The sequence below is a fragment of the Ananas comosus genome, linkage group 2 (genome assembly GCF_001540865.1).
Source record: "Ananas comosus cultivar F153 linkage group 2, ASM154086v1, whole genome shotgun sequence".
Classification (NCBI taxonomy): domain Eukaryota; kingdom Viridiplantae; phylum Streptophyta; class Magnoliopsida; order Poales; family Bromeliaceae; genus Ananas; species Ananas comosus.
The window spans coordinates 8,816,233-8,838,308 of record NC_033622.1 but is presented as its reverse complement, the minus strand read 5'-3'; the positions used below and the strand labels follow the sequence as shown (position 1 = coordinate 8,838,308).

The window sequence follows — 22,076 nt, the reverse complement described above, 5'->3', positions numbered from 1 at the left end:
TTGGAAGTAGGATGATATTGCGATGGATTTTGTGACCGGGTTACCCCGATCGCAAGCCGGACATGATGCCATTTGGGTGGTTGTGGATCGTTTGACGAAATCAGCACATTTCCTACCGATCCATACTACGTGGTTCGAGGATAAGTTGGCTCAAGTATATCCTGACGAGGTTGTAAGACTGCATGGGGTTCCGACTTCTATTGTATCGGATCGAGACCATAGGTTCACATCTCACTTTTGGAAGAGCATGCAGGACGCTTTGGGCACACGGCTCGACTTTAGCATGGCATTTCATCCTCAGAGTGATGGTCAATCAGAGAGAACGATACAAATCCTTGAGGACATGCTTCGAGCTTGTGTACTTGATTATAGGGGTGGATGGCACGACTATTTACCGATGGCAGAGTTCGCGTATAACAATAGCTATCAAGAAAGCATTGCGATGGCGCCATTCGAAGCTTTGTATGGAAAGAAGTGTCGCTCCCCTATTCATTGGAGTGAGGTGGGTGAGAAAGTTGCTCTTGGTCCTGACGTGTTACGGGAGGTGGAAGAAAAGGTTCTCCTTGCCCGTCAACAACTTGCGACGGCGCAATCGAGGCAACAAAGTTATGCTAATAAGCGTCGAAAAGATCTTGAGTTCGCGGTTGGAGACCGTGTGTTCTTGAAAGTGTCACCCATGCGTGGGGTGAAACGATTTGGGGTCCGCGGGAAGCTTAGTCCCCGGTACGTTGGACCGTACGAGATTTTGGAGCGCGTGGGCGTGGTGGCGTACAAAATTGCATTACCACCGAGGCTTGCGGGAGTTCATAACGTGTTTCACGTGTCTAATCTCCGTAAGTATGTGCATAATTCGTCTCACGTGTTGGAGTACGAGCCGATGGAGTTGCGCGATGATATGACCTATGAGGAGTATCCTGTATGTTTTCTTGCTCGAGAGGAGAAGTTGCGGAATCGCACCATTCCGTATGTCAAGGTATAGTGGAGTAATCACGCCGAGCGTGAAGCCACTTGGGAGCATGAGGAGGCAATGCGAAAGGCCTATCCTCACTTCTTCGAGCATTTAAGCTAAGGTATGAGTTTAGTTTTGTAGACGAAACTATTTTTAAGGGGTGGAGAATGTAATATACCGAAACTTCGATAGGTTATACCGAACTTCAGTCGAATTGACCGAAGTGCGGAGTGGGACAAGTTAGAAAGGTCTGAAAATCATTCCGAGTGTTTTGGAGGGTATGTAATGGGTGTTGAGATATTGGAGAGCAAGCTAGGAATTTTCCAAGCCATTTCGTGCTGGAAATGCTCTCGGGGTCCGGACCCTGTGCAAGGTCCGGACCCTGTACCCGCAAAATCGTGGGTTTGTTTGGTGTAGTAATTTGGTGAGGGGCTTATGTGTAATTGTTCGTGGGGGACCATATGTGAGGGTTTTTGGATGCCCTAACCTCATTCCCTCACTTATGAACAAAGGGAAAAGCTTTCTCTTTCTTTCTCTAGAGCTCCTCTCACTTTTTTCTCTCTTATTCTCTCACCTTCTCTCATTGGGTGTCACGCCCTGCTCTCCGCCAATTTGGTCGGGTTCGGGCCACGTCAACAAACACCAAATGGACAGGGCCTCCCCTGCCCGCCCAAGGCTCCAACCACAAGTATAATTAAGCAATCACACAAAGAGATTTGCAATTATATAAGGCTTGCACGAGGGCAAGCAACAACGAAAGCGAAAGCTCTAAGCTAAAACATACAACCATACATAATATTTGATTACATTTAAACCAAATACTAGTAAACTAAAACTATTACATCCATTTGCTTTCATTCATAATATCTTTTTACATCATAATCATTCTCCAAAATACATGAATTGTTTTCAACTTTTACATCTATAAATCAACAAAATAAAAGTTGATACATGTATACAAAAGGAATGACTAATATGTAAGTACTCCGGTGGCTACTAGCTATGGCGCGATACCTTTGCCTCGATCCTCCGCCGCCCGGTTCGCGTTCGAATCTGTAGGGTTAGTGGTGTGAGAACTACAATGAAGTTCCCAGTGGGTTCGGCAACCAACCTCGCTGACTTACCAACTAGGTCTATTTAGACATAAGTATTTCAATGGAAAGGAAAACTGTAACCAATGCTAATGCTAATACTATGCCTGCAAGAAAACTGCCAGTGAATAAATAATCAATATAGAATGATTATGCATGCATGCTCTGTCCAAAACTTTAACTTGGCTTATACCCAATCATACAGATTAACCTTGTTAACCCCAATAACTCACAACCCAAAATCCCTTAATAATAAGGGACTCGAACCTCCCTGGAGACCGTCTTCGGGGACCTCGCTCCCCGTGGTGACTATTTCGGAACGCACCGCTTGAGGGGGAGCTACCTCCCTCAAGCTAAGACTTATCGTGAGTATCGATCCAATCCTCAACTTGAGGACATATAGCTTATCACGCCTCAATCCCCGCCAATTTGGTCGGGTTCGGGTCACGTCAACAGACGCCGAACGGACAACATCTCCCCTGTCCGCCTAAGGCTCAAACAACATGTATAATTAAACAAACAACAAAGAGATTTTGTAATTATACAAGGCTTGCACGAGGGCAAGCAACAACGGAAGCGAAAGCTCCAAGCTAAACATACAACCATACATGATATTGATTAGATTTTAACCAAATACAAGTGAACTAAAACTATTACATCTTTTTCCATTCAACCAAAATTCTTTACATTTTAATCATTCCACCAAAACACATGATTGTTTACAACTTTACATTTCTCTAAATCAACAAAGGAAAGTTGATACATGTACAAAAGGAATGACTAAAAATGTATAAGTTCCGGTGGCCACTAAGTATGGCGCAATAACCTTGTCTCGGTCCTCCGCCACCCCGCTCGCGCTCGGACCTATAGGGTTAGTGGTGTGAGACTACAACGAAGTTCCCAGTGGGTTCGGCAACCGACCTCGCCGACTTACCCACTAGGTCTATTCAGGCATAAGTATTTCAAAGAAATGGAAAAGTAACCAACAATAATGCTAATACTATGCCTGCAAGAAAACTGGTCAATAACAGATAATCTTATGTAGGATGTTATGCATGCATGCTTTTCCATGTTTACCTTGGCTCATACCCAATTGAACCGGTCAATAATTGTTAATCCCAAAACTCACCATCATAATTTCCGTCTACCGGGGGAGGCTTTAGGCTCAACCACCCGAGGGTTCGTCAACGGGGTACTTTCCCCGTGGTGTCTACACTCCGGAGTACACCGCTTGAGGGGGAGCTACCTCCCTCAAGCCTAGTTAATATGAGTATCGATCCAATCCTCAACTTGAGGATACATAGCCACTAGTCACAATGTCATTGTCATAATAGGTTTCTACCTATTTGATCATACTACTTTCCAAGTCATCCCTGTCACAATATCACTATGGTTAAACTATGTTTAACAACCAATTTCTCAATGCCAATCATGTCTCTATTGTCAATGTTATCTTTATTTACTATTGTCCGAATCCAAGTCTCACATTCATACACTTTAGGGTTCTACCATACACGTCCATTATGGTTCTATCATTCTCTATGTTCAACTACGTTAGAAGCATGTAAATGAAATCAAACCAAAATTCCCATGTAATTTAACCCTATTATGCATGAATGACTATACATTAATATGCTTAATAAAAGGTGAAATAGACATAAAGGAAAATCCGATGATTCCGACGTGCACCCCCCACCTTGTATATTGTAGAAGGGTTGTAGTTCGACTCTCGTGATTTTAGGACGCCTATCCCGCGACCTAAACCCAAAAATAAAGCAAAATTAGGCCCTATATATAAGATCTCATATCTAGACTTTTCGTAACGTTAAACGGAGTTGTCCCACGCGTCGGGAATACCCCAAATTAGATTTCCAAGAGGTCAATTTGCCTCCGAAACGATCGGAGGCAAAAGCCCCAAAATTCATGCCCTAACAATGTCATATATGTTTTTCTTCTAGATTGATCTCATCTCTAAGCAAATGATAACTTAGAATCACCTAGGAAGCTCTCTAATACCATCACTAAGCCATTTAGACCATTTCTAGGGCATCTACTTTGGATTCTAATAATCCACTATGAGAGGGTTCCAAGAAAACCATGTTTTCCTGGTGTTCAAGGCTCTAGCATGCTTCTAAAGCCTCTAAAGAGACCAAAACTCCAAAATCTAAGGTTTAAATCCTAACCCTAGAGGAGTTCATGCACAAGACTTACCTTAGCCACGAGCTCACCCAAGATCCTTCTTGTTGGAGAGCCCTAGAACCATCAAAGCCTCCAAAATCCTCTTCAAAGTCTTCCTCTCCACCTTCTCCAAGCCCTAGGCCAAGCTTTCTAGAGAGAGAAAGAGAGAAATAAGACAAGGAGAGAGTTCGGAGTGTTTGCTGTGAAGGGGAGAGGGGTTGGGTATATTACATGTTGTAGCAATTGCAACAAAGCCCCCCAAAAATCTTATTTGCAACAGGTCATTTCCTTGCTTCCAGACCAAAGTGTACCGGTACACGGGATGCTGTCACCGGTAACACGATTACGCAGAGACCAAACCCTAGAGCAATTCTCGCAGGTTTGTCCAAAGTGTACTGGTACACACCAGGGTTGTCACCGATAACACAGGCAAAATTTTTCAAACCCGAGAGCTTCTCCCTCTCGGCCTGCAATGCTGTACCGGTGACAACTCGATGGTTGTACCGGTACACTTTGCTTCAGAATGCAATTTTGCGTCGTTTTCGATTCTGTCTCGCGTCATTCGATGCTAAAACCTTTTTAACACCTCTTAACTCATTCTTAACCTTTCCAACATAGTTGGAATGCTAATTGAAACTTGTCCAACTAATTCTTTCGCGCACTTTAGCCAATTTGGCTAAAGTTCGATAATTTCCTTCGAGGTTTCAATATGTTACATAGCCACTAGCCAAAATGCCACTTTAACAATGATAGGTTCCTACCTTATCATACTTACCACTCTTGGTTAAACCTTGTTTAACTATTCTTGTCTCGATGCCAATCTTGTCTCTATTGTCAATGTCACCTTTGTTTACTATTATCATAGTCCGGGTCTCACATTCATACAAGTATAGGGTCCAACATTCATGTCTCTTATGGTTCATGTTCAATCACTATGTTTATCTACATTAGAAACATAATATTGAAATTCTAACCACTAATCACATGCCAACTACCCTATCAAGCATGAATAGTACTATACATATATATGCTCAATAAAATGTGACATAGACATAGAAGGGAATCCAACGATTCCGGAATGCACCCCCCACCTCGAATAATTGTAGAAGGGTTGTAGTTCGACTATTGTGCTCTACGAACTCCGATCCCGCGTGCTACGGCGATCTACAACAATTTTAGAGCCAAATTAGGCTTTATACTACAAACTCATATCTAGTCTTTTCGTTTCAACGAACGGAGTTGTCCCACGCATCGGGAATACCCCCAATTAAGTTTCCAAGAGGTCAATTTACCTCGAAAACACCCTAGGGCAAAAGCCCAAAATTCTATGCTCTGACAATGTCATATAGGGTTTTTCTCCTAGATTGATCTTATTTATAAACAAAATCTAGCTTAGAATCAACTAAGAAGTATTCTAATACCATTTTTAAGTCATTTGGACCATTCCTAGGGCATCTACTTTAAACCCTAGGTTTTCACCATGAGAGGACCTTGAGTTTCCATAGTTTTCATGGTGCTCAAGCCTCAAAAAGGTTTCTAAAGCTAGAAACAAACTCAAAACTCCCAAAACCTAGGGTGAAATCCAAACCCTAGATGGGCTTTACACTAAAACTCACCTTAGCCCAAACTCCTCCCAAGTTCCACCTTGTAGGAGAGCTTCTTGACCTTCTAGACCACCAAAATCTCCTTCAATGTCTTCTTCTCGCCCTAGAGCAAGATCTATAGAAAGAAAAAGAGAGGACTGAGAGGGGGAGAGAGTTGGGGTGTTTGCTGTGAAGAAAAGGGGTGTTGGGGTATTAACATGTTGTAACATTTGCAACTAGGCCCTCCCAAACATTGCATTTGCAGTAGACTTCAAAGTTGCTGCAAGACCAAAGTATACCGGTACACGGGATTCTGTCACCGGTACACTTTCTCCGCAGAGGCCAACCCGAGAGCAGCCCTCTCGGGTTCGTAGCTTTTGTACCTGTACAAAATATTTTGTACCGATACACTTTTAGATTTTCTCAAACCCGAGAACAATTTCCTCTCGGCCTGCAATGTTGTACCGGTACACCCGTGGTGTTAAACCGATAACACATGCTCCAGAATTTTCAGTTTCGCGTCGTTTGATGCTAAAACTCTTCTAGCCCTTCTTAAACTCATTTAACCCTTCCAACATTGTTGGAATGCTAAACGCAACTTGTCCATCCATCTCTTTCGCATACTTTAGTCAATTTGGCTAAAGTTCGATAATCGTTCTCGAGGTTTCAATATGTTACACTGGGGTTGCTCCAAGAGGGGGCTTGGTGGGGAAGAAGGCTTCTTGGAGGGTGGAGTTAGCACTTGTGCAAGAAGTTGAGGAGAGAACTTGAAGTTGAGGAAATAACTTGAACTCAAGGTGAGTTCTTATGGTATTAGCTAGGGTTTTGAGTTAATCACTTCTAGTAGTTGTGTTTAAAGGCTACTATGATAGATTGGTTCATGAGTTTCCATGAATTAGTGAGTAATGGGCAATTATGGAAACCCTAGGGGTCAATTTGGGGTTTTGCTAGTTATGAGATCTAACTAAGGTTTGATCTCTTGTAGCCCAACTCGGTGAGAAAATCGATGCGTTGAGAGGCTCGGTTCGAAGATCCGACGAGTCTACACCAAAATATTGAAGAAAAATCATGTTTCGGCTTCGTTTGGTGAGGTTTGAGGGCGATTGGCGACCATAAATTCTAGAAATTGGATTCTAGCACCTTAACGACCCTGCAAGATGGGTGGTGCTATCCGAAATCATTAAACCTCTTTTTATGTCTAAATGTCACCCATTGAGCATATATGTGTATGTATTAGGATTCATGCATTGTAGGGTTAATGAGAATGTATATGTGTATATATCCCTTGCATGCTTTTAGTTTAAAGATGCATATGAGTTGAGAATGAAATATTGAGCAATTGTGAACCCTATACATGTATGAATTGAGATATGAACCTAGTTAAGGCAAAGAACATGGTGACATTGTGACAAGTGAGTGAAATAGCACCTTGTGGCGTTTGTAAGCGTAATGAATGCTAGAGAATAGAACACATAGTGTGTTGTGACATTGTGAACATGGCATCCTTATAGTTAAGGATTGGATTGAGCATGGCATCCTCATAGTTGTGGATTAGCGAGCATGGCATCCTTATAGTTAAGGATTGGATTGAACATGGCATCCTCATAGTTGAGGATTGGGTCATACTCACCTGTAAGTTTTGGCTTGAGGGCGGTCACTTCCCCTTGAGCGATGAGCTCCGGAGTAGTCATCACTGTGGATTGGAGAATCCCCAGAGGACGGTCCCGTCAAGTTGTAGGGGTTTCTCACCGATAGTAAGGATTTGAGTTGGTGAGTTGTTTTTGGTGGCGAAACCTGCGGATTAGCCAAGAGAATTGGATATTGGAAATGGAATTGGCATGCATCATGAGCATCTTATATTGATAGTATCTTGTTCAGACATAATAGTTGCATTTGTTTAGCATGGTTACCTATCTATCTGCTTTATTCTTCTACTTATGCCTGATTTAGACCTAGTGGGAAAGTCGGCGCGGTCGACGGCCGAACCCACAGGGAACTTTTTTGTAGTTCTCACCCCACTATTTTTATAGAGTCGGGGTCGAGCGAGCCGATCGAGGATCGCGGTAACGGTATTGCGCGCCTTAGACAGTGACCACCTAAGTATAGTTCACACCTGTTGTTATCATCTTTTGCGCAATATAAAATAGATATTTTGTCACGCCCCAGGACCCAGCGGAAGCCCGCCCGGTACGTGTCCAGACCAGCCATATGCCTATAACATAAAAGGCATCCACAATAAGCAATAAATAGACAACAAGTACTAGCATCTAGAGATATCAGAGCATACAAAATCTAAGTTCTAATGACAAGTAGGATAAATGAAAGAACTAATCCAAGTATAAAACCATAAAGTAGTACAATAAAATAACCCCAAATACAAGTGCTAGAGGTACAAAAAATGGTGATCTCTACACATAGGTACAAAACTCTCACTCTCTACAAATATACAAAAATAGAGAGATGAACCACCTAATAGCAAATCTCCTCACTATCTAGCTAGTGGCGACGCCCTTGCCGTGGTCCCTAGCCTCACCCAGAGTGGAAGGCTCTGAAACAAAAACAATAAAACAGGTGGTGTGAGAACTATAATCAATAGTTCCCAGTGGGTAAGCCGCTGATCTCAGCGAAATACACCACTAGGTGATGGAAGCATAAGTAGTATGTTCTAACATTTAAATAAAATGTACAACATGTATATTAAACATGAATAAAGCTTGTAAAACTACTATGCCTCTACTTAGCATGGATTTCCACAAGTATAGATGCTATTCTAATATGAATATGCATAAGTATGATCAATATGATGCTCACAAGTACAACTAGTAAAATTTACTAATTTGTCTAATGTCCACTTTGCAATTTGGTTCAATATTGTTCCAATCATGCAGGACATACACAAGGGTAGTCCGGCTTGTGTTGTGCCTAATGGCCCCATAGTAGTCAACATTTCCACCCTAAGAATGAGGCTGCCCCACGGCATCCCATTTCGGCGCCCAATCCCTCACGGGCGAGCTTATATTGCGATGGCTATCTCCGGAGTGCCGGCTTGTGGGGAGCGACCCCCCTGTGCGAATGAGCACAATGGCAAGCAAGCGTAAATGTCCGTCTCAAGTCCAATGTCGTCATATCTAAAATATGGTATAAGAGCTAGTGTCCCAATAGCCTATCACTATGTGATCATGTCTAAAACATGATATTTAAGCTAATGACCCAATGGCCTATCGCTATGTCATCATGTAGCAGTTTAACCATTTACTAGGTTGAATGCCTCTTTATGGCATTTTTGTCCACTATGTCAAACATGAATTCTACATCAAAGAGCATGTTATTCTAGTCATTTTCATTGCAAGAAACATGATTCCAAACCATATAATAGAATGCTATTCTCATGCATGCTAACAATACACATATCTCTCTCTACTACATAGAGATAATTTTTATGAAACATAACACATGTATCTTAAGCATTCTAAAATTCTTATATGCTCTATCTAGCATGAATATGCATGAATTTCTATTTTACAATAAAGAGAATAACATAGGGTGAGTTCACCCATTTCAGTAAGGTCAAACCTACCAAGAGCTCCTTGCTACCCTTTCGTTTGCGCAAACGAAAGTGCCCACAAGTCTCCTAGCTCCCTAAAAAAATTCTAAGAGGGTTAGACAAAACAAACGAACACCCAAAGTGTTCATCTTTAACCAACCCAAGAAAGGGGCAAAACTCACCTTAGTGTTGGTTAAACCCTAGATTTCTCATTTCTAGTTTTTCATCATAAAAAATCCAGCAAAACATGGATTAAATGAGGGACACATGCTACTACCCTCTTTAGAAGCTCCCAACTAGGCTTGAAATAAGCTAGGGTTGAAGATCTCTCTTCCAACAAGCTCTACTCCAAGCTCCAAGATTTCTCCCATGGTGGAAATGTCACCAAGATGCCAAAAAGGAGCTAAAGAGGAGATTAATCAAAATCCAAACAAAATGAAAGAAGATCAAAGAGAGAAAGTGGAGAGGCTCCCTACCTTGATCTCCTCTGTTCCCAAGCTCAGGGAACACAAGAGGGGGCGTGGGTGCTATATAGAGTTGTAACAAAACCAAAAACACCCCTCAACAACAAGCAGTCTGCAAACTGCGTTGTGTACCGATGACATTGGGCAAGAGTACCGGTACCAAGTCAGCCAAACAGCCAACCAGAGCCTCGGCCGGGCAGGAAAATGCACAGAGTACCGATACCAGCCCGATGCAGTACCGGTACTCTGCCCTGCAGAGCCAAATTCGAGAGCAATCCAAAATCTGCATTTTTGAGGTTTTGGTGCTAAGTTTTAATCCTCAATTCTCGGGATGCGAGCCATGGGTTGGAACACTGTCTACGACCCTCTAGATAAAGTGGAAAATCTCGGAACATAAATCAAACACTCGAATCTCGCAATTTGCAAAGGTCCAGTGCATTACATATTTTATGTCTAGTTTTTATGGTGGCGACTATAGTCGCCACCTATTTTCTGATCGAAAATTAATTTTTTTTTTTAAAAAATGGTGGTAATAGATATTATTGATTTAGTATAAATTGGTAAAATATAACCTATTGTTATAAAAATTTCAATTACTCTCCTTTTTAAATTTTAACTTTTAATTTTAATTTAATCCTCTCGAAACCAAATTAAACCCAAGCATAGCTCAAACATCTCAGAACCAATATATATTAAATCTAGTTGAATCTCTATAAAGTATTTGATCATAAAATCCACACAAATAAACAAAACTGAATCAAATTTTAAATGTTAAGAAGAGCACAAATAATCCTATAAAGTAAATAAGAAACTTAGATTGTCTCACAAGAACTATGTTAGAGTATCACTCCCACCTTACGATCACCCAACACATCCAAAAAACAAAACGCAATAATAGTGCTTTTGCCATTTCCACATGATATCAAATGTAAATTTATCAAAATATGTCTAAATTCTTAAACTTGATTTAATACGTTGCCAAAATATTGCCAAAATATTTGTCGTCACACCTCTTATAAATATGCAAAAAAAAATAAAGAAAAATTAGCTTTTCAACATTTGCTGACCCTTAATTGATGACGGAAACAATATAAGAATAAAAAGGCCAAATACATAGATAACAATGTTGGCTATGAATTATATAACAAACAGAAACCGATCACATTAATTCAGTTCATGTAACTAAATAGTCAGCATTAACAGTAACAAAGAAACTGAGTAACTTTAAAACTTTATTTTCCCTAATAAAATTAAAAAGCACCATATGATTCTTACAACTTGTTTCTACTTCAATTAACCCAACTATTTTATTCTGAGGTTACAGATGATTATCTTCTTACATGTCATTTCAATCTTAGTTGGTGATTCGAATTTCTAAAAGTCATATATGATCATGTAGGAGGGAGTAATTTAAGGCTCTTCTACCAGCCATCACGATAGAGCAGATGAATCATAATAATGGTAAAGTAGGGTTCGAACAATTCTAAGATGTATAGACCCTATGAATAAAAAATTTGTTGCCAAGAAGTATTTGAGAAGTAGATATATATCATAAAAGCTCATGAATTGGACAAAGGCCTAATAAAATATCAAATATATATGATCCTATTTGATTGCAAATATATATGGTCCTAAATCCATATGTTTAATATCAAATATCCTAAATCTATTTGATTGCAGATATATTTGATTGCAAATAAATATGATCCTAAATCTAGCTACTTAATCCATAGTAAACATACTTTAGAATACAAGCATATAAAAACCTATAAAATATCAAATATATATGATCCTATTTGAACCATCTAGTAAGTTTTATTAATTCCATAGCATATACACACATACATGCATGAGAGGCAACTGAAACATCACGCAATTAAGAGATATTAACAAAATAAGAGCTGCTGTAGTATGAACTTCTTCAAGCGTATAATGGAAGACCAGCATCTTTTCGAGGCAATAATCAAGAGTTAAGTGGACATGTAAATTGAATTGAAAAGGAGAGCATTTTGCAGTTTGCTGGTCTAGTACTACCTGAACTGTATCCAAAATCGATTTCTTCACTTCTTCGAGTCTACCAACATCTTCCCATTTCACATTAGGCACCTAAACCACAGATAATAATAAGCGTTATAGTCAAACAAAACCAATATTATACTTACACAAAATAAAATATAGACACTATCAGCAACATGCTTCCATAAAATAACTCAAAAAAAAAATGAAAAAGAAAGAAAGGCCATACTTTTGGGGTACCGAGTGCAGAAGCATTTCTTTTCTTTGATCGTTCCAAAGCTCTTGAAAAATCTTCCCTACCTAAGTGCTTGCTTTCATACTTATCAACACCATTGTTATCTTAAATGGGCATAGAGCTTGTACTACTAATCTCAGGTGTCACGACCCACGACCACCAGCCAATTTGGCCGGGTCGCGGCGCCGCCGACAGACCGCCGAACAGACAGAGTTTCCCCTGTACGTCCTAGGCGTAGCAATCAATACAATACGAGAGGTTCCAAACAGGAACAGTATTCACTCACAGATTGCATAAGGAAGTATCAAAAACATAGACTTAAATGCATTTTACAGCATAAGTTATTACAGCATTCAACTTAAATGCATTTTACACCATAACTTTTCTTTTACAATCAACTTCCAAATACAATCATAATTAGCACATCATTACTTATTACAATTTGATACATCTGGATAAAGTTTGTCTTTAACCTCCCAAGCTAGACCACCAACTCGGGTACGGCTATCTCAGTCTTTGGGTAGGACTCTATCTGCAGAACTACGTCCTCGCCTTGCGCCGCCGCGCCGCACACGTGTGTACCTGTACCCCCAAAACAGCAACACGGGGGTGAGACTATTGTCCATAGTCCTCAGTGGGTTTAGCCACCCAAGAGAACAAGCTCAGCCAACAGGTCTAACGAGGCACTGCAACATGTTAGATCAACAATATACAACAGATATATATTCAATTGAAATACATGTCATGCCTCACGAAATGCAATATGCAATATCTAGAATCATGCAAGTAGGTTACTTTAACACTACTTATGTTCTTAATCATTCTTTACTCTTTGCCATTTAATGACTTTCTTTAGCTATTAGCTATTCTTTACTCGTAGCTTTTCTTTACTTGTTCTTTATTCTTTAGCTCTTCTTTATTCTTAACATTCTAGAACCATGCTATATCTTAGCCTTTGGCATTCTACTCTAAGGTCGCTTTACCTTAGCCAACAAGCCACCCGACTCAGTCTAGAGTCAATCAATCGCGGATAGTCCGCGCACTGCCTAGCTCGAGGTGAAGGAACTCTCACATGCACCCTAGCTGGCAACAGCTCACCGTACTCCTGTCCTAGCCGTCTGGCGGCGAACGAATCGCACCTCACCCAACAACGGCCTAGGTTCATGACTTAGTCACCCGGCGGCGAAATCGTCGCACACATGCCACGACAGTGGTTCAGTCAACAGGCGGTAGGATCCACAAACTGGCTAACCATCCGGCGGCGAAATCGTCGCACACACGCCACGACAATGGTTCTCTAGCCCCTGGGCGGCGAAATCGTCGCACACACCCGACACCCCTTTGGGTGTATCAGCAAGCATTGGGATTCCGGAATCCATATCACATTAACTAAGGGTTGGTATTAACCCTATGGAACTGACCTCTCTAGGTCTAAGCCTTTATCTCCTAGGTCCAATTGACTCTAGGTTCATCATCCTTTACACAACCTAAGTTATTACTTTAGGTTTATTGCTTTCACATTCTTAGCCTAGGTTTATTACACTAGGATCATCATTCTTTTCCAACCTAGATTCCCTTGACTCTAGGTTAAGCACTCTTCATTCACAACCTATGTTCTTTACATTAGGTTTAGCATCATTCTTATTTAACCTACGTTCAAAACTCTAGGTTAAATGCCATTCGATCTATAGGTTTATTCATGTCCACCTATATATATTCCTTACTTAGCATTCTCAACATGTACTTGCATTTATTGTTTTCGCATCATGCTTATCATCTATACTTTAGCATAGCATCATTTACTTTAATCATTCTAGGGTTATCAACCTAGTTTTAATGCACATTTAATCTCACAATGTCAACATGCATTCTATCCATTATGCTCACATGCATTCATGTAATTATGTAGCATTATATAACTTGTTCATCATGCATTTTATATCTCATCTTAACTTATGTACTCAACATGCATTTCATCTATGCATCATATTTACATGCATCCTTCTAGTTTACATGCTTATATGTATAGTCTTTTATATGCATCTACTTTAGCATTACATCATTAACATGCATTGTTTAACACTTAGATGCATCAACACGAATTCTTAATTCGCTTAGACATAAAGGCGACCTAGTCGCTTCGGTAAACCAACCCACCTTAACTCGCGCTCCGATTGCTTGTCGACACTTGCAATCGGCCTCCCGCGGCAACCGTTGCCCGGTTTGGCCCGAACTCTTGCGCGACTTAGCAAACGACCTCCGAACTGCGATCCGTCTTCTCCGGAGTTTATTCCTTGACTCCAAGGTGCTCCGGTTCCGATCTCATGATTTTTAGACCTTTATTCCGCGTGCTGCGGCTATCTGTACCAAAATCGACCGTTTCGTCAATAACTTCGCGTACGCCCATCGGATTGCCGAACCGAGCGTACCAATGCGTTCGTTAGGTCCCCAATTAGGTTTCTACAAGGTCAATTTGCCTTAGAAACAACCGGTGACAAAAGCCCCAATTTTTGGTGCCCTAACAACACCAAGATCAAATCTCTTGGGATTGATCTCATAGCTAAGCATAATCGAGCTTAGAATCACCCAAGAAGTTCTCTAAACTTGCTTCCATCTCATTAGAATCATCCCTAGGGCATTTAAAACAAACTCTAGGGTTCCACCATTAGAGCACTTTGAGGAACACTTGAATTTCATGTGTTCTCTTGCCTAATGCAAGGTTCTAAAACTTGTAGGGAGATCAAAACCAAGATCTAGGGTTCAAAACCCAAACCCTAACCCTAGGTTTGCATCAATGGTGCAATCCATGGTTCAAAGCTTCAATATGAGCTAGAACCATCTTCTCCAACTCAAATGGGTTCCATTTGAACCACTCAAAAGCAACCAAAAACCCTAAACCCTAGAAATGCCATTTTAGGGTTAGAGCTTACCTCTAAAAGAGCTCCAATGGCTCAAGGAAGATGAAGGAGAGGATGAAGATCTCCTTCTAGATCTTCTTCTCCATCTTCTCCAACTTCTTCTTCCCTTTTTCTTCTTCTCTTTCTCTTTTCTTCTTGCACGGTTAGAGAGAGAGAGGGATGTAAGAGAGGGAGAGAGAGTGTCACGCCCCGGGACCGGCGGAGGCCCTCCCGGTAGCGTGCCCAGACCCGCCATATGTCTACACATATAAGGCGTCTACAACAAAAGCGGAAGTAAAGCAAGAGATAGNTTTGGCACATGGCCATGTTCCTCGGGCTTCGTCGTCCAGACGAAACCTTTTTGTCTTTTACCTCCCCCGAAAGCCCTAAAACAATGTAATCTCCCAATTGTGTGGGGAGATTCGGTAAAGGGGAGGGTAAAGTGACGGAGAGAGAGGGAGAGAATGTAGGGAGAGAGAGAGATTGGCACGTTCTTCTTTTCTTTTTCTCTTCTTTTTTTTCTCTTCTTCTTCAACCTCTTCTACCTCTTCTTCTAGATCTTCCTCTAGAAGTAGGAGAGGAAGTAGAAGGAACTCGGTAACCTCGAGAAAATCTCCATTCGAGATTGGGATTTTACCGTAAAGATCCCAAATCCTAAAAACCAACGAAAACTCACCAAGTTTACCTTGGGTAAACTCAACCTTTTCTACCAGATCGAGTATAACTTCGAAACTTGGTATCTAACGTGGTAACTACGTTTGGATCCCAATCCCAAACCCAAAACTTGGGATCTAGAACCAAAACTAGAGGGATGTTCAAAATCTTGGAACGTAATCCGTTCTCTTGTGTACTTTAAGTTCACAAGGAGTTTCACGAGATTACCACCTTGGGATCTCAAACAAAATTTACGGGATCCCTACTAAGATTACTCTACCTTCGTTCAAATCTCTTGAAGAACCCACTAAGATTCGAGCTAATACGAATCGATACTCTAGTTAGGGTTCTCTAAACTAGAACCACAACAATCCCGTGGTTTTTAACCCCGAAAACGGTGGCCAACAAAGATTCCGTTTAACTGGAACATCTTTGGATTAACCCCTGGATTGCTTGCGTAACCACTTGTACCGGTACAAGGCCCCTTGTACCGGTACAAGGCCTGGCAGCTCCTAGCCAAATGCTTCGCTGGTTGTACCGGTACAACCATTGGTTTTGTACCGGTACAAGACATCCAGAAAGTCATTTTTGACTTCGATTTCGCTCTATTTCGCGTCGTTCGATGCCAAAACCCTTCCAACTCATTTAGAGCTTATTTTTTAACCCTACTAACAGTGTTGGAACGTTAATGGATCGCGTCCAACCAATCCCTTCGAGTACTTTAGTCAATTAGGCTAAAGTCCACAATATTTCACCGAGATCTCGGTGGTTACATCAGGACTTCCTCTTTTTTCAACTATATCACCCTGAATAAGAACTCTTTGTACAAATGATGCCCCGGCATCAGCAACCAAGTCAAGTATAAACTCATCATTAATACTCTGCAACCCATAGTTTTATCTGATATAGTATACTATCAAGCAATAATATGAAAACTCATAGAATAGAAAGATAAATGTATCTAATTGATGATTATGCAAAGATACTAATATAAAAGTCCGTACAAAAATTGCAAATGTATGAAGAATACTAGGAGAAAATTCTTACTAGGCCACCATTTGCATTTTTTGCTGGATAGGATTCATCATCTTCAGGCAGTGGGTTGGAGAACTCTCTAATAACTGATGCAACTTCTGATGTTATGCCAGCTTGATCAGATGGTGAACCTTCATTAGAAGAGAGATTTGCAAACACATCAAAGTGGCGAAGCAAAAGTATACAAGGCGAATACCTACGCAAAACTAAATTAGTATAAAGAGTCACTTTATGAGAGTTGCCATGCCCAGTAGACAGGAAAAGAAAAAATGAAATGCTATCTGACAACATTTTCAAGGGGTAAAAGTAGAACTACAAGAAGAGGTGATTAATCACACTTAAACAAAAAAAAAAAAAGCAGTACATATCAAAAGAAATCACCATAATTTATTGGGTGAAGTTAACAATCACATTACATGCTAGAGCAGCTTTGAATGTACTCGACAGTACAGCACATAGCCTTCTCTCTGAGGAATCCATTATGTCATGACAGTTATATTCCACAACATGCAAGCCAAGATGGTGCGCAACATATCTAACAACAGTTCGTTTACCACACCCTGTGTTTACCATGCTTAAGTTTAATTCAGAGTTATATTTGACTAGTGAATACCAAATGTGGTCAATCAAAAAGCCAAAAAAAAGTGAACATGAAGCCACCTGAGGGACCATAAAATAAAACAGAAACCCTGAATTTTGATGATAGGCTAGAAGGGCATAATATGGGTGCAAGAATAGATGCCAAAAACTTCACTGTGCTCCTTGCAAGGGCATTGGTACATTGGAATTGCTAACAAAGTTATAAGATGGGATTGCAGAAGCTGCACCTCGACCAAGAACAAGTGCCGTTTGATTACGGTTAACCCGAAGAATGGGTTCATTTGCTGGCTCAATAGCAGTTACCTAACGAAATAATGGAAGCTCAAACTGTGATTACTCAGGATTCACGTTGAATTTGAAGTAAATGCCAAATGCTTTTTTACTGAAGGATGATATTTAAGAACATTAGCTTGAAGTAGATTATGTTACTGGAAAGCCCATTGGCATTCTTTTCATTGCAAACTAGACACAACTCTGAACTGCAATTCCAATTTTTACGAACAAAAAAGACATCTCCTCTAGCCAGAAATCTATCAACTTTGAAGTACTCATTCAAAGCCAAATCTGTCAATGTGTCATAATGAGAGTCAGCAATTTATTAAACTACGATGAATCGTAAAAAATTCCATACTAAAAAACTAGCAAATTGAGGGATATCGGAATCGATATCGGACAAAAGGGCATTTATAAAAGCAATAATTTTTCGATATGCTGAACCAGCCTGTAATATACTGAACTTTGACAAATTACGAAGTTCGAGTGATGGAATAGAATTTAGAACTATCCTATGATTTTGAAGGATTGCCGAGAGATTTTCAGCAAATTACTGAAGTAAACGATTAGCTGGAAGTGGAAAAGTGCATCGCAAATGCGCTATTTAACTGTAATGTTCTGAATTTGGTCAATTGTGAAGTTCGAGTGCGGGAATAATAATTGGAACCATTCTACATTTTCTAAAGGGTATAGAGAAGTTGGTGGATAAGTTTGAGTGTGATCGGAATGCAGAAAGTGAGAAAGTGCATTGCTACTGCGGAATTTGGCATATTATGCATTGTGTACCGGTACAAATGAGTGCCTGTACTGGTACAAGTAGTTGCGTGGCAGAGGGCTGTTTTGACCTTATCCTCCTCTAGCTTTGTTCCTATCCACCCCAGCTTGACCCTAACTGATACTTATCCTATCTAAGCTCTGGGAAACAGAGTTTTACCCTTCTCTCTCTTTCTCTCTCTAGAATTTTCCTCTCTCTATGAGGAAAACAATGGTTAAGCTTGATTTCTTCTCCTTGCTTGATACTAGCTGATTGGGGAGTGCTTGGGAGCTGTTGTTGAAGGAAGAAGAAGGGTTTTTGGACGTATTTCGCAGCTCTAGTGCAGCAGTGAACTGAGTGGAAACTTGGTAAAGTGAAGGGTTCAACTTCTCTCAAGATTCAACTTCTCTCAAGGAAGAAGAAGGGTTTTTTTTGGTTTCTTTAATACCAGCTGGTTTGGGGGATGCTTCCAGCAGCAATAGAAGGAAGTTCGGTGGTGATTTATCATCTCTAAGAGCATGAAAAGCTGAGTTGATTTGTTGGACGGTGATTAACTACTACCCTCTCTAGTTTGATACTATAGTAATAGTATTAGTGGTAGTAGTAGTGACACTTTTGGGAATTGCTTACAGCAGTATGTGGACTTTTAATTGTATTTTGGTGACCCTTTGTGAGCTGGTTTTGATGTGCTCCAACCTGAGTTGGAGCTGTGTAAGGTGAGTAATTTAATTCCTTTGTAGTTTCAATATGTTGATAATAGTTACAAAGAGGTTTGTGATGTATGTTCGCTGCAGGAATTGCAGCGAGTTATTGAATCCCTTTGGCTGCGAATTGTGAACTTTGGAAGATCGATTTTGAGGTGTTCCAACCTGAATTGAAGAGAAATTCAAGTTTGGATACTCCTAAGTGAGATTTTAGCTTATATTAAATGGGTTCATAAGAGTATTTAAACTGTTTTAAGACTAATTCGCAGTAGGTTTGTAGCAGCTTGATGGAGTGATCTCGGCTGACTTTTAAGAACTTTCGAAGGTTAAACTTGGTGCTTTAACCTAAACCGAAACAGGGATTCAAGCTATAGCAGTGTACAAGGTGAGAATCTTGCCGAATTTGGATGTTTTGATAAGAGCTACAATGCAGTTTTTATAATGAGTTCGCAGCAAGTTTTGGGACCATCTCGAACTGAGTATTGAGACTTTTTAGAGCTGATTTGAGCTGATCTTGAGGTGCTTCAATTTGAATTGAAGCAGAGGTTTAGTTTCAAACTAAACATAGGTGAGAATTTAGTCCCTATGGCATGCATGTTTATATAAGTTTTGCTACTGGAATATGAACTCAGCCCTTAACTGATTTTTGATTCGATGTTAGGGGACTTAAAGGCTTTGGATTTCCTACGAGTGTGAGTACGACAAGAGTTGTCGATTAATAGGTGGGTCGGACCTCACCGAAATGGGTGAATTCCCTCTACGTCTCCTTTGACATAATGTTATGAGTTGAAATCATTACATGCTTAGGTGAACATCTGTATATTAGAAGGAATTATGATAGACATCCATGCGCATACCATATCGGATATAATAGCATATCTCTGTAGTAGAGAAAGAATTCTGAATTCATCTATGTCCTATAGATCATTTGCTTTATTTCCATGTATTCATGATATTGGTAATTTGTGCCAACAAGTTCAGCAGAACATTCCTCAAAAGGGAGAGTTTATTAAACCATGAAAGTATCCGTTAGCTCTACGGGACCACAAGTGAGTGACGTACTTGAGATGAAATCATGCTATTCAATGTTATAGACATAACGCTAGAACTCTTGGACTATCTTACATAATGAGGTCATATGTAAATTCTTGTGGAACCATGTAAAAGTATCTTAGACAATGTCTACATGTTGGTGGTGACCAGTTGATTACTGTTTCCTTATTGGTGTTGATAAGCTAGCTTAAACTTGGAATTATGACGTAACATGAACGTTCTCTGTTAAATATATATATATATATTCTAGTAGAATGACTAGTAGAACCATTATGTATACTTATATAGACAAACAAAAGTACTTGCATGTTATTTATTCACTCCCAGTAGTGGCTTATGTGGAAATTTTAGAATATGTGTCATGGGTCGTATGAACCTAGAATGAGTCATTGAGTATGACCTTGTAAACCACTTTCCTTGTATATATAGAGAGTAGTGAAAGGATTCTATGTGAGCGTGTGTGAGTATAGTCATAAAAATATAAAGTATATATTTGGTTAAGTTATACTAACTATTAGTAAAATCATGTCAACAAGTTGTTGATAGTGGCTTATGATTGGGTACTATCGTGTCGACCTTGGGTCGAGTTGAGATTCCATGTCAGAGACATGATGACGTTGTGATACTTGTACCATGAATTACAGCTTGCATACCATTGTGCTTTTTCGCACACGCTTATGGGGGTTGCGCCCCCCAAGCCAGCACTCCGGAGTAGCTTAGCGACAGATTGCTCGCTTATGTACGTATTTGAACGCCAAAATGGATTGTCGTGGGTAGTGTTAACTTCCACCGGGCCATTAGGCGCGGCACATGTCAGAGACCCTTCGGGTGGGTCTACATGCCAGACAGCCTTCGGGTGGGTCTTCATGCCAGACAGCCTTCGGGTGGGTCTTACAAGATTTAAACATCGAGTAGTTAAATGACAAGTGAACTCGTTGATGAACAAGCTAGAAAGTTGACATCTTGACGTTAGTGACATAGTGACAATGTGTTACACTTTTACTGGTATAGGAAGTAATTCCATGATATCATCAGTTATTTCAGCAATAATGAATTATCTTACATACCATTGGGCATATGGCTAGTTAAATTGTCAACTAACATGAATGATAGAACTTATCATGATAAACGAGTACCTACAACCTGTGGATTGGTGCATTTATATATTTATTTTGAGTAAATAGCTTCATTGATTTATTTCAATACCTTGATTGATTTATGGCTAGTTAAATTGTCAACTAACATGAATGATAGAACTTATCATGATAAACGAGTACCTACAACCTGTGGATTGGTGCATTTATATATTTATTTTGAGTAAATAGCTTCATTGATTTATCGCATTTACTTGCTTATTTACTACTGTTTACTCTTGCCACAGTTGACCTAGTGGTGTACTTTGCCACTCCCGGCGGCTTACCCACTGGAAACTATTGTTTAATAGTTCTCTCACCTTCTTTGTTGTTGTTTTTACAGAGCCTTCCACAGCGGGAAAGGCTAGGGTTCCTGGCAAGGGGTCAGCGGATAGCTAGAACCTCCTCGATGTTAAATAGATGGAACCACTCCAACTTTTCTAGTTTAGTTTTGTATTATATCTTGGGCTCATGTAGAATGTGCTTTGTTTTTACATAGTAATAAGGTTTTGGGTTGTAAAGGTTTATATTTTAAGTTACTGATTACCTGTTTAGAATCAAATGCTTTTACTATATGAATTGTAGACGCCTGGTGTATACTTGATATTGTGATGTACACGGCGGGTCTGTACACGCGACTGGTGAGCTTCCGCTGATGTCTAGGGCGTGACACAGCCGTTTCGCAAACAAAAAATTTGAAGCTTTTGCTATTGTGGGGAACTGGTGTGATTTTCTGCGCCACAAAACCAGAAGCACAAAATTCAAAGCTTTCCACTTCCACTGCAGAGAAAAGCTGTTGTTGGATATTATGAAAAATTCATTAGCTCTTCTATAAGCAGTCCTACGTAACAGTTCTACTTAAATGCTCTTATACAGAAGCTGGGAGAAAGAGGCTGATCAAAGTTGCAAACTT

The 22,076-nt window shown here is 40.2% G+C and overlaps 3 long non-coding RNA genes across 6 annotated transcripts; 1 reads left to right on the top strand and 2 right to left on the bottom strand.

Annotated features, from left to right (window-relative positions):
* LOC109723460 lies at positions 11,656–12,121 on the bottom strand. Its single transcript, XR_002219681.1, has 3 exons — positions 12,055–12,121; positions 11,844–11,915; positions 11,656–11,669 (listed from the first exon to the last, which is right to left on the bottom strand). It is a non-coding gene; the product is annotated as an uncharacterized LOC109723460 (long non-coding RNA).
* On the bottom strand, positions 13,667–15,093 carry LOC109723464. The gene is made up of 2 exons (XR_002219682.1): positions 14,991–15,093; positions 13,667–14,421 (listed from the first exon to the last, which is right to left on the bottom strand). It is a non-coding gene; the product is annotated as an uncharacterized LOC109723464 (long non-coding RNA).
* On the top strand, positions 16,125–21,873 carry LOC109723445. 4 transcript variants are annotated; one of them, XR_002219679.1, is made up of 6 exons: positions 16,125–18,819; positions 18,909–18,989; positions 19,068–19,179; positions 19,261–19,545; positions 19,639–19,699; positions 21,507–21,873. It is a non-coding gene; the product is annotated as an uncharacterized LOC109723445 (long non-coding RNA). The 4 variants fall into 4 exon arrangements; XR_002219680.1 differs by having other exon boundaries at positions 18,906–18,989; XR_002219677.1 differs by having other exon boundaries at positions 16,125–18,989.